General features: G+C 38.1%; 1 non-coding gene across 1 annotated transcript; it reads right to left on the reverse strand.

The window, feature by feature from the left end:
• Nucleotides 1–5839: 5839 nt before the first annotated feature.
• On the reverse strand, nt 5840–5968 carry LOC142444127 (small nucleolar RNA SNORA25). The gene has a single exon (XR_012783790.1). It is a non-coding gene; the product is annotated as a small nucleolar RNA SNORA25 (small nucleolar RNA).
• Nucleotides 5969–12749: the final 6781 nt, after the last annotated feature.

A 12749-nucleotide genomic window follows, 5' to 3' on the forward strand; every position in this document is an offset into this window, starting at 1 on the left:
GAATGGATATAAGGAAAGAAACTTCAGATTATTTGGAATACATTTTAATCTTATAAATAATAAACAAGTCTAATGATCCATTTAGTTGGCAAATTATTTTTAGACAGCAATGCAGTGGCTGTCAGTCCAGGGATGATTAAACAAAACTGATCTCTCATAGAACATTTCAGCATGTGTTATCAATGTATTTATTTACATTTTGATGGGTCCATTTTCCTTTTGAAGATGGAAAATGTGATGTCCTAAAAATGATATATGGTCTGAACAGCAAATAAACACAAAATGTATACCAGCACTCTGTGTTACTGTTCTGATTATAAATGTCTTACAAATCAACTTGTATTTCAATAACCCGCTCTGTAAGGGGGTTGGTGAACAGATAAAAAGCACACGAACTATTTTTATTAAGTAAAAAATCTCATTGAGGGAATGCTAATGAATATTTGTGGATATTAATAAATGAAAGAGAAAGGTCATCAATTTTTAGAAGCAAACACTATAGCCTAGGTTTGGAATGTGCCAGGGGTTTTCCAAAGAGTGATTTTAGGGGAAACATCATCCAAACCAACTAAGAATTTCTCCAGCAAATATTCAAGTTCTCCTCAGATACACTGAGTCAAATCTGGGCATTTGCCCCTGTGCTCTGTAGTTTAAAAAAGCTTTTTACACGGAATCACCATGGGTAGCAGACTAAGTCAAGAATAGTTACAACCACCACCAGGTGATTTTAATACTTGCAAACATGCGAGAACCATTTGTCTTTGCTTGTCACTAAGTTCTTATAAAAGGACAGTGTTAATTGCCAAGTCCAAGGATTTATGACTAAGTTCCACATCTGGGGAGAAGAGCTATTTGGTTTCCTACACACCAGGTGGCTTAGAAAAACCACCAGCTGTTGATGTCACTTCACTGCTGGGCTTGCTGAGAGACACCAGACAGCAAAAAAAAAAAAAGAGAGAGAGAGAGAGAAGAAAAGAAATGAAACTCTCCATCACTTTTTTCCCCTGTTGATAGAAGAGATTCCAAAGACAGGTCACCTTTTGCAGAAGCTCAGTGGTCCCAAGGGGAGACTCTTCATTCCCTTTTCAACACACAGGAATTGAGGAATCTAGGAGTGCATTGCTCTGCTGAGTTAAAGAGAAACATCCAAGGAATTTGTAAATAAAATTACCATTTTCCAAACTCTTACTCTCCACCAATAAAGGGATCATTCCTCTGAAGTTAGCAGCCAGTAATAACTGTATTACCAATTAAGATATAATTAGCATGCCAGGTATAATCAACATGCCCGAACATGCTTAGATGTGAATTATTCTTCCTCTTTTTTAAATATTCTTTTGTACCATTAAAAAAAAAAACAACATTCCTTGTACAAGAAGGCCATTCATTAAAAGGGAGCCACGCTGGTTGACGGTTAGGGACTGTACAACTTTCAGTAAAGGATAAGGTGGAGGGAAAGAGTAGAGAACAATCCGCTATTCCCTAGGAAGTGCAAACTGTGTCTTATGAAGGTCCTGGCTCTCCCACACAAACCAATCTTTACGTCTAATTCTGGGTTCTCCTGTGAGAGTTGGACTTTGAATAAAGAAGACTAAAGAAGTATCCATGTGTTTGAATTGTGGTTACGGTGAAGAATATTGCAAGGACCACGGACGGTTGAAAGGATAAACAGATCTGTTTGGAAGACGTACAGCAAGAGTGCTCCTGAGAAGCGAGGATGTGGCTACGTCTTACATGCTTTGGACATGTTGTCAGGAGAGACAAATCCTTGGAGACGGATACCAGGCTTGCAAAAATAGAGAGGCTGTGGGAAAGGGGAAGCCCCTTAATCTGTGGGGTTGACACAGTGGCTACCACGATGGCCTCAAACATAGGAACAATGGTGAGGATGGTACCGGATTGGACTGTTTCATTCTGATGTGCATAGAGTTGCTATTGTTCAAAAGAGTCTGATGGCACCTAATAACAGCAACACCCACAGGCATTCATGACATTTGAGAGAGAAGCATCTTCCCCCTTATGGCCCTTCTAGCCGTGACTCCTTATGCTATGTATTATAATTCTGGATCCCATGCTTGTGACACTAATCCTATTTGGGAAATTCTTTTATCCTTATTTCTGACATTTAAAAGAAGAAACCAACCCCCTCACCATTGAGTTGATTCTGATTCACTTGTTTGTTATACTATGTTAGGGAGAAGTACCACCACTAGTCTGTAGCTTTGTCTTACTGTGGTGACTTTGAGTTGCTATGAGGCTGGAAGCCATGCCACTGATGTTTCACATGCCAACAGGGTCACCCAATGTGAACAGAGTTCAGCATAACATCCAGATTAAGAATAGACTATGAAGAAGGAATTGTCTGCCCACTCACAGGAAGTAGCCATAAAAACCTAATGCACAGCATGGAAACATTGTCAAATATAGAAGGCCTAATGAATGCAAGCAGGACATTGTTAGCAACAGTGCAAGAGGATGGGGCTCTTGGGTCAGAAGTCACATGTAATGATGGAATGAGATTGATGATGAGCTGATTTCTCAAAGTAGAATAGACCGTTATGACACGGATGGAACAATGTCTGTGGACATGAAGCCTCAGGATCTCCATTTGTTAATGGGACACAATTCAAGGTAATAAGACATATTTGAAAAAATCAACCACTAATCAGAACTTGGAATATGTGAAATATGAATCTAGGAGAATTGAAGTCATAAAAACTGACATGGAAGATATACAGATCAATATTCTAGGCATCAGTGGGCTGACATGAACTGGTATGGGACATTTTGAATCAGGATATGATAATGCCAGTAATGACAAAATCACGAACAATGGAGTTGCATTCATTATAAAAAAGTACATTTCAAGATCTATTCTGAACTACAATGCTTTCTGTTACAGGATTATATCTATCCACCATCACGGAAATCCAATCAATACAACTATTAGGCATATTTGTGCTCTAACCAGGAAAACAGTGATGGGGGAATTGAAGAAGTCTATCCATGTCTTCAATTGAAAATTGATCAAACTTGCAATCAAGAAGCATTGATAATTATTGAGTATTGAATGTAAAATTTGGAAACCAAGAGGAAGGAACACTAGTTGGTAAATATGATCTTGGTGATAGAAAAGAAGTTGGAGAGCAATAAATTGTTCATATTATATATGTTTCTCACAAACAAAAAAGGTGGAGATGCACATGAACTTCTTTGGATGGCCTCGACAGAAATAAAATTGATGGGTTATGTGAGACGACATGATGGAGAAGCTCCATATCAGCAGCTAGTACCAGGGCAGGGACTGACTGGAACTGACCCTTGCTAATGTAATTAAGGTTAAAGTTTAAGAAAATGAAAGCCAGTCTACCAGAGCCAAAATAGCACTTTAAGTCTATTCCACCTGAATTTTGAGAACATCTCAAGAACAGATTTGAAGCCCTGACCACCAATGACACAAGACCTGATGAGCTGTGGAGGACCCTGAGACCATCATTCACGAAGAAAGAGAGAAAGACCCTTAAGGAGATGGATGGACACAGTGGCTTCAACATGGGTTTGGGCCCAGGAACAATTGTCATGATGGCTCAGGCCCGGGCGTTGTTTCATTCTGTTATCCATAGGGTTGCTATTGGTTGGAATTGGCTCAATAGCACCTACCACCACCACCAAGAACATGAAGATCGTATGTGAGCAATGCAAATTGAGAACCCTGGCTTTCAAGTTTCCTCCAGGCGGTTTTGAACCACCAACCTTTCAAATTGTAATGGAGTGCCTACCTACTTGTGCCACTCAGACACCCCTGAACTGTTTTTAAGCCAAGAAAAGAAAAGGCTCATTGACTCTAGTCAATTCACACACTTGCTGATTGAATATGAAAGGCAGACAATTTCCTCAGGGTTTTTCAGGCTGTAAATCTTTACAGAAGCAAACAGCCACATCTTTGTATTGCAAACCTCTCTAGACAAAAGTAGAAACCTCATGGCTGTCAAGAAGATTTCAAGGCTTAGAGATGCTACAGAAAGGATTATGGTTCTGCTCCCTAGGTTTTCCGGGACTGTAATATTTACAGGAGTAGACAGCCTCATCTTTTTCCTGCGAAGTAGCTGGTCGGTTTGAACCAGCAAGCTTGCACTTAGCAGCCCAATGCTTAAACCAGGAATCCATGATGATGTTGTTTTTGTTGTTAGATGTTGTTGAGTTGACTCTGACTCATAACAACCCTATGCACAACTGAATTAAACACTGCCTACCATACGCACAATAGTTAACTTTGAGCAGATTGTGGCAATGCATTTAATTGAGGATCTTTTTGCCACGATGCCAATACATTTCACTGGTGGTCTTTTTGCAGCCATTCTACTTTTACAGGGCATGATGCGCTTGCTTCTTTGCTTGGTTTTCCCAAGGGACTGACCTCTTCTGATAATATATCCTATATGTTTGAGATGAAGTCTTGCGATCATTGCCTCCAAGGAGCATTCTGAGGAAACTTCTCCCAACACTGGTTTCTTTGTTCTGGCAGTCCATGGTACTTGTATTAGCCTTCACTGGCACCCTGTCTCAAATGTACTTCTTTGGCTTTCTTACAGAATGCTAAATGTTTGCATGTATATGGGGTGATTCAACATACTGTCTTGGGTCAGGTGTACCTGAGTCCTGAAAGTGACATCCTTGGTCTTCAACACTTTAAAGAGATCTTGGACATTGACTGTTGCTTCTATGAGCATGGATGTGTGTAAAGATGATATCCTCAACAGCTACAGTCTTTGCCCCCTTACCATGATGCTATCTATTTGTTCGGTGGTGAGGATTTGGGTTTTCTTTACATTGAATCACATTCGATACTGGAGACTGTAGTGTTGAGCTTCACCAGCAAGTGATTCAAGTCCTTCTTGCTTTCAGCAAGCAAGGCTGTATCACTTGCACATCACAGGTTGTGAAGCCTTCTTCCATTTCTGACACCACAATAGTCTTCATTTAGTCCAGTTTATTGGATTATTCCTAAGCAACACACTGAGTAAGTGTGGTGACAGGATACAGCCCTGGCACACTCCTTTCCTGATTTTAAATTATGAAGATTGCCTAGTTCTGTTCCAACCATTGTCTCTTGCTCCATGTTCAGGTTCCGCATGAGTACAGTGAAGTGTTCTCAGATTCCTATTCTTTTTAATAGACCATAGATCACTGTTACCCCAAGATTGTGTATATAACAATTTTTACCTCTGCTGCCAGTAATTCTTTCATTCTTTCTACTGACACATTTTGGACTTACTATCAAGAAAGACCAGTGTGGTGGGGTGGAATTTCTTAATATGGTGCTTCTATAGATTTTTCTATAACTCTCACCAAATACTTACATGGGAATTAGCAAATAAGGTAGAGAAGACTGCAACACAGGGATTGGTCAGTTTCACCATTCCCTGGACTATAAGAGAGTCATCTCAGAAGCAGGAAGAGAGTGAATTCTCAGGACCATCAACTGAAAAGAGCCACCTGAGCGCACATTGGAAACTCCTACCTGAAGTGGCAGGGCCGGTCTATCCCAAGACCAGAGGCTGAGACAAGGAGACCATGTGACAGAGCACAGGCGCATGGACTAGGTTATGAGACTGTAAGGCAGAGCAATAGGTAGGCTGCCAGGCCCATGGAGCCAGAGTAAATGGGACTACCAGGCTGAGAGTCCGAGGACCAGAGAAAGGACTTGGCTGAAGAGAGGCATCATGATGAACCAATGACGTCTTTAATGATTTCAGATCCTGGTTTGTTGTTAGTTGAAGTCAATGAATATGACCCTTGTAGCCACCCTTATAGATTCTTTTTTTATTTTTATTTTTTATATTGTATCTCTTTAGGAGAAAACATAGCACTATGGAGGGACTATGGCATTCCATAGAGAACCTTCATCTCTGGTCACAGCGTTAAGAGCTCTTGGTCTCAGCGCCACAAGCCCTCTTTGAGATGACCTGGCCTTATAGATTCTTTATGCAATATATTATTTCTGGACTCTATGCATATTGCTATAGTCCCATTTGGGAGGGGATGCTCTACTATTCTAATAGACATGATTAGAATTGGATTAAGACCTGATTTTAGTTGAGGGTGAGAACCAAGTCACACACTTTGTTTCCTTGAGGGCATCTTTAGACTCTGCTAGAGTGGATTCATCATTTGGTTCCTTCCGTATGGCCTGCCAAAAGAAAGAAATGAAACAAAACACACCTCCATCAAAGCCATTCTTCTTGTTTCCTGACTAAGCTTTGGTCAAAATAAGAAGACCAAACATTTGAACATTTTTGGCTTCTGGTTTTGGACCTTGCATTTGACTTGCCTGTGTCTGACCTTCGGATTGTGGAATTAACGGTACCATAACACCATTAGACATTTTCTTAAAGCCCCTTGAGGTTCTGTGATACTTCGTAGCAAATCACAGCATCCAGGGATGTGAGGGATTATACGCAAGGGAGGAGTAGAGGTGGGTGGGCAATGGAGCAGAATAACATTTGGAAAGAGTTGGACCTTTGGGACATCATTAAACGCCCACTCCTGTTACTAGGTTGGTATTAATTATTCTAAGAAATTATTATTATGCATAGTCATCTGTTCATGTCCCTAATGAACCACCATAATCATGAGTATGGTCTGTGAGTTCTGCGGGACAAATGCATCGATTATTGACCCCAGCAGAGAAGCAGAGTGCCATGAGAAGCATGGCTGATGTGAGAGTAGGGTACGTGGGGGTGGAAGAATGACTGACCTCTGCCTTAAGGCAGGCGGCCTTGGGTTGGTAGGAAGTTGGATTCTTCTCCCTTCTGTTCCCAAAGATGTCAGATATGACTCCTGTGCTGTTTTCAAGCCTAGAAAAGATACTATGTTTGGCAATGTAGTGACTCAGGAAGTAGAAAAGCTCACAAGGAGATGAATTTACACAAAGCCTTAACAATGGGTTTAAACATCCCAAATATCAAGAAGAAGGGACGGCACTGGGCCGCATTCCTTTCTGTTATATAGAAGGCACCATGAATTGGAATCAACTCCACAACAAGAATGCTAACAAGGTACAGCTAGTACTACTTTGCACATTTGTATATTAGAACTAGTATAAACTGCTGAGGAGATTGTAGTTCTGAAAATTGTTTTAAGCATCACTGTCATAAAAAATTGAAAAAGTGATAGTTTATATAATCAAGCAACACTACAGATATACAAAACTGAATATAATATGAGTGCTTGGCACTTATTACTTTATGCCTGAAAAGTTTTATATTTCCTCCTCAGCATAGGTGGCTTTATGCGCCCAGCTACCTCCAAGAAATAATTTCTACTAGCTGGAAATTGACAAGTATGCTTGGTTTCAACACAAAACTTATATTCTAAAAGGTGTCAGGAACTGTTGAAATTTATTTTAGTCAGTCTAGGGACTTTTTCTTTTGCTAGAGAAGCCGATTACTGAGTTGTTTTCCCATCAAACTGAGACAGATTTTAAGTTTACATTTTTTTAAAGTACATATTCCTCACTTTTAATGTGGCAAAAATATCTAGCGTCTAAGAGTGCAAATGTGCACAATACGACACTAGCCCCATCTGTCACGTAACTGATACTTAGCAGATAAACAAAACATATTAACATTTACACAAAAATGAGTTTTGCCCCATCATGTTACTGACTTCTGATGTCAGAGCAATGAGAAAGAGGCCCTGAACAAAAAGACCTATCTGGAAACATGATTGAACCTGCAGTCAAGCTGGATTCCTGGGATGGGGGAACGTTTTATAATGAGGTGTGACTGAATTAAACACCTGGTGGTTGCAATATCAAATTAAATCACCCTGTTGAACTCAATTTCACTTATGAAGTAGCTATAGGTTTTTCTCTATTTCTTTAAACCCACTGTGAGAACAAACTCACAAGTTTCAAAGGTCACAATTTCATCTCTTCTTAATTAATCTTACTGCATTACATCATTATATTCATTTTCATATATTAATTTTGACCAATCATTTAATAATTTCATTTTACCATATTTTCAAGCATGAGTTGCCATTTGATGTTATTTTTTCCTTCTCGTTGGTCTTTTTTAATTGTTTAGTGATAGTATGTCTACTACACACTTACTGCCTGTACTGTTATCTGACAGTTCAGATTTATTTTATAGGAAAAGAAAACCTACTGTTTGGCGATTCTCCACATGAATGGCCTCTATCTGGCAACAATGAATACAGAGATGCCATGCAAGGGTAGTGTTTGTGATGGTTAAAGTTGTCTGTCAATTTGGCTGAGTTTGGCCAATATGTCGCGACGTAACTTAGTAATTATATAATGGTATACTCAGCTTCCATTTATCAATCTAATGTGGCCATCTACCACTTTTGTATATCACTGAGTTTTGCATAATGCACTGGTCTTTGGAACTTAGCCGTATCAAGAGAAGGGGAGAACACGTACTCATCGTCCTCGTTACAATACTACTTGATACAATACTCGTTACAATACTCCCCCACACCCAGCTCACTGCTGTTGAAGTTGATTCCTACTCATCACGTCCCTAGAGGACAGGGTAGAACTGCCCTTGTGGACTTTCAAGACTATGGCTCTCTACGGGGATAAACAGCCTCATCTTGCCCCCTGGGGCAGCTGTGATTTTGGACCTGCTGATCTTGCAGTTTGGAGTCCAACTTGAGATCCTCTCTGCTGCCAGAACGCCTTGTGAATAATGCTAGTGAACAGTAGTACTCTGAGCAATTGTATGGTTTTCTTTGGAGCAAGTATCACGCTAGCATTAAATACATTAATTTATTGCATAAGGGATACCTTTGCTCCTGCTTACCAGTCAATGATCAATTAGCATTTTTAATTCCTAAATTGACCCTTACTAACTTCAGTGGCACAATAGTTAAGTTCTTGGCTGCTAACCAAGAAGTAAGTGGTTGGAACCGACTGGCCAGTCCATGGGAGAAAAACTCTGGAGACGTGCTCCCTTTCACATTCCAGTATAGGAAATCTTCTGGGAGTAGATCTAATCTGTCCTCTAGGGTCCCTAAGAGTTGTAGTCAGCTCAACAGCACAAAACAACAGTAACAAGCCACCCCTAGATCCTCAAAATGATTCATGATCATTAGGCTACGATTGATAATCCAATATTTCTATCAATAATCCAATATTTCTATTGACAGTACAGTATTTTCTGGAATTACTGTGATGTTTTCCACCTCTGAGTCTTTGCTTGTGGTTTATCTTTTGCTTAAAACACTTTGTCTTTATTCTGCCACCTCAGATTTATTCATTTTTTTAGGACTGATTTTAGCTCTAACTCTTTGGAAAGATTCCCTCAATCTAGAATGGAGGCTCCTTCTTTGGAATAATTACAATATGTATCTCAATCCATCAACACCCTAACTAGATTGTATTGCAACGACTCATTCTCCACTGGGGACCCTTGAGTACTTTTAATGCTAATGAGAATAGAGATTACATCCTATTTATCACATTTAGCAAAGTGCATAGTAGATATTCAATACACATTTGCTGAGATGATGACTAAAGAAAGTTTGAAAAATATTTTGAAATCCTATTTGGATTTTCAAAAAGAGAATCCCCGGGATTCAGAAGACAATACCGACAGAGCAGAGGAGAGGGCAGTGAAGGGGTAGCATATGCCATTACTAATGAGCAATTTTCTTTTGATGAGAATCATGAATAAGTTGAGGAAAAATAAGAGAAATAGATCACAGGGAATTGGGCAGATAATTTTAAAGTTATTGACTTTATAAAAGGCCTTAGAGTTTTACTTTGCCACTTGGTTATTGAGTGATGTTCAAATTCATTTAAAAACATTGCCAAAAGCATATTCGTATGAGTGATTTAAAATCACAGGTAAGAAAATTGGATGACCAAAAACAGAAAAACAAAGAGCAACTCCAAACTAAAGTAAAAACACCAAAAGGGACTCTAAGCTCCATGTGCCTATGGACTCAGCAGTAAGAATGCATGGATTTCTGTAAAATATATTCATCTGGTTCATGAGAATGAAATCATGCTAAAGCTAACTTAAACTGAACTTGTTTTTAACATATTTTTGATGATTAATGATACCTGAAGTTTGGTGCATTGAAGACTGACATTTAAATAGGAATCAAGTACTGTTTAAATAGCAAACAAATTGTGTGAATGTGTAACTTCTGGCTTTCAGAAATCTGATACAGAAATGAAACCATATATATTTTAAAATAAGTGATGAAAACAAATCATAATGATATTGCTATAACTGGCATGCATTATTTATAGAATCGATTACAATCTGCAGTATTACATATGCATGTATATCAATTATGTTAAATACATTTCAGATATTTAATGACTAAAGACTTCCATAGCAGTCTCTGTACTAATTATAAAAGAAATAAGCTATTATCCATCTTTCTAGATGTTTCTGAAATATCTTTGAATATTTTGTATTGTTTTGAGCAAAATGTTGTATATTAGTTTTATACAGTTGACAGCAAATTAAGTATATTAATCAGATAGATTTGCATTCATTTCTGGTTTTCACTAACTCAAACCTAGAATGATTGAACTCTAGATAAATTATCTAACGTAAATCTCCTCAAGATTATTGAAATAGCGTGAGCCTCTGGGGATGTTGAAATACAAATGTCTCAAAAATGTCAGTAGCCTTTCTTAGTCTGCACGCGCATGTTGCATGTATTTGAAATGGGATGAAAACTGGGGCCATAATAGGTAATTGAATTATATTTTATATGTATTAGGGGGAAATATAAGCCTTTTGAATATGCTTCTGTCATTTTGTAACGTCACTATTGAAAAAAAATAATATTAAAGAAAGTGTTTCTCATTATCCTATCTTAGATTGGACTCTCTAGAGAAGCAAAGCCATATGTACATAGATAAGCTTGTGTGTTTAATAAACTTATGTAAAGCTAATGGTTCACACAACTGTGGAAGTGAGCAAGTTTCAAGTCCACAGAGAAGATGGTATCCTGGAGAGCTCTCCCATCTCTTGCAGGTGCAGGTACTGCTGAATCTAGGAAATTGTTGACAGACTCGTTGTTTCAAAAGTGAATGAATCAATTTAAGAGCTTAAGTGGAGAGCAAGTGTTTTGAGAATGATGAGGGCAATGAATGTCCAGATGTGCTTAACACAATTGATGGATGTGTGGATTCTCAAAAGAGTTGTAGGAGCACCCAATAAAATGATATTTTTAAAAAAGAAAGCACACACACCCCACCAAAAAAAAAAAAAGTGAATGAATCCAAAGTAGATAGTGAAATTGGAAGACAACTTATGACTCGCAAAATTGGTTTGGTTGCTATCTGAAATCATAAGAGCTTGGTATTTATGTGTCAGATTCAGCAAGAAAGAAAGAAAGAAAGAAAGAAAGAAAGAAAGAAAGAAAGAAAGAAAGAAAGAAAGAAAGAAAGCATGTTAACCCCCAGCTTCTCCAGGTATGAGAAGCAGGACGGACACTGGAGGTGATCTCCTGATGGAGAATCGCTAGGTCTTAAATGCCAGACCACTGCGAATCCTGTTCAACCATCTGACAGTGAACCCTAACTCTCACTCACATCCCTCCACCTTGTTTTGTTTCCAGATTGGCATGAGGAAGTCATGTAATGTAGCTGTAGAAAACATGGACTTCTTTCATGGTTTGGGTCATGTAGTATGTGCTCAAGAAATATTTATTGGATGACTGTGTTTCAATTCTTTTTTGCCCCACTTATGTCCATGATCTTGGGGAAGCATTTAGTCTATCTAAACTCTGAATTTTCTAGAAGTTGGTAATAGTGCTTGTGAAAAATAAAACACATAGAGTATTGACTAGTGGTTAGCCCTTTCGAGTTGGATTTCCTGCTACCTCTTCCCTTTGTCCCAAGAACTCCCCTTACTATTTATACTTAACTATGAATGCTTCCGTACAGAAAAGGAATCCCTGTATGATGGCAGTTATCTGGTGATATTGCCTCTTATAAGCTATTCAATACAAACAATCCTTATAAGAATTATGAATTATCAAAGCAATAATTGGTCTTGGTACCTCATGAAGTCAGATCTAATCTGATTTCCTCTTCGGGAATTGCTTTAAAATATTGATTAGAATATTTTGGAGCCTAGCTGCTAAAGATGTCTTGTGAAAAGCATAGAAGATCTGTTTGAATAACCAGTTTGAAGACTTACCTGAAATCCAGTTCCTCAAATAACAATCATTTTGAATGATAACTAGCTGCTATACACCTTTATTACCTAATCAATCCCACTATTAAATATCAAATCTTTTCCTTAATGGGCTGAAGTGAATATAAGAATGCCATAGAAAATCAGGATCAGTGTTTTCTTTTTTCAATATTATTTATCACAAACTGTATACACACAAGTATAAACTGACCTGAATATCAGCCAAGGCACCTAATTTTACCACAAAAACTGCATAAAAATGTGCTGAAAAACAGCTTAAACAAGAGTATATATGGTAATTATGAAATATAAAATTTTAAGGTAGCTTTATATTACAGTAAGTAAGTTTTCCTGGTTTAACTTTGATACAATTTATTCATATTTTTACAATTTATACTACTTAGCATATTTTTAAAACAATTTCTTCTAAAAGCTATTAGTCCATTCATTGCATAGACAGATGTTATTACAATGTTCTATAAGAAAGCTCATTTTCCCAAAATTTAGTGACTTATGTTCTTTAGGTAAATTTGCTGTTCATTTATTTTTCTAATTTGA

This window comes from Tenrec ecaudatus, chromosome 3 (assembly GCF_050624435.1).
Source record: "Tenrec ecaudatus isolate mTenEca1 chromosome 3, mTenEca1.hap1, whole genome shotgun sequence".
NCBI classification, from domain to species: Eukaryota; Metazoa; Chordata; class Mammalia; order Afrosoricida; family Tenrecidae; genus Tenrec; species Tenrec ecaudatus.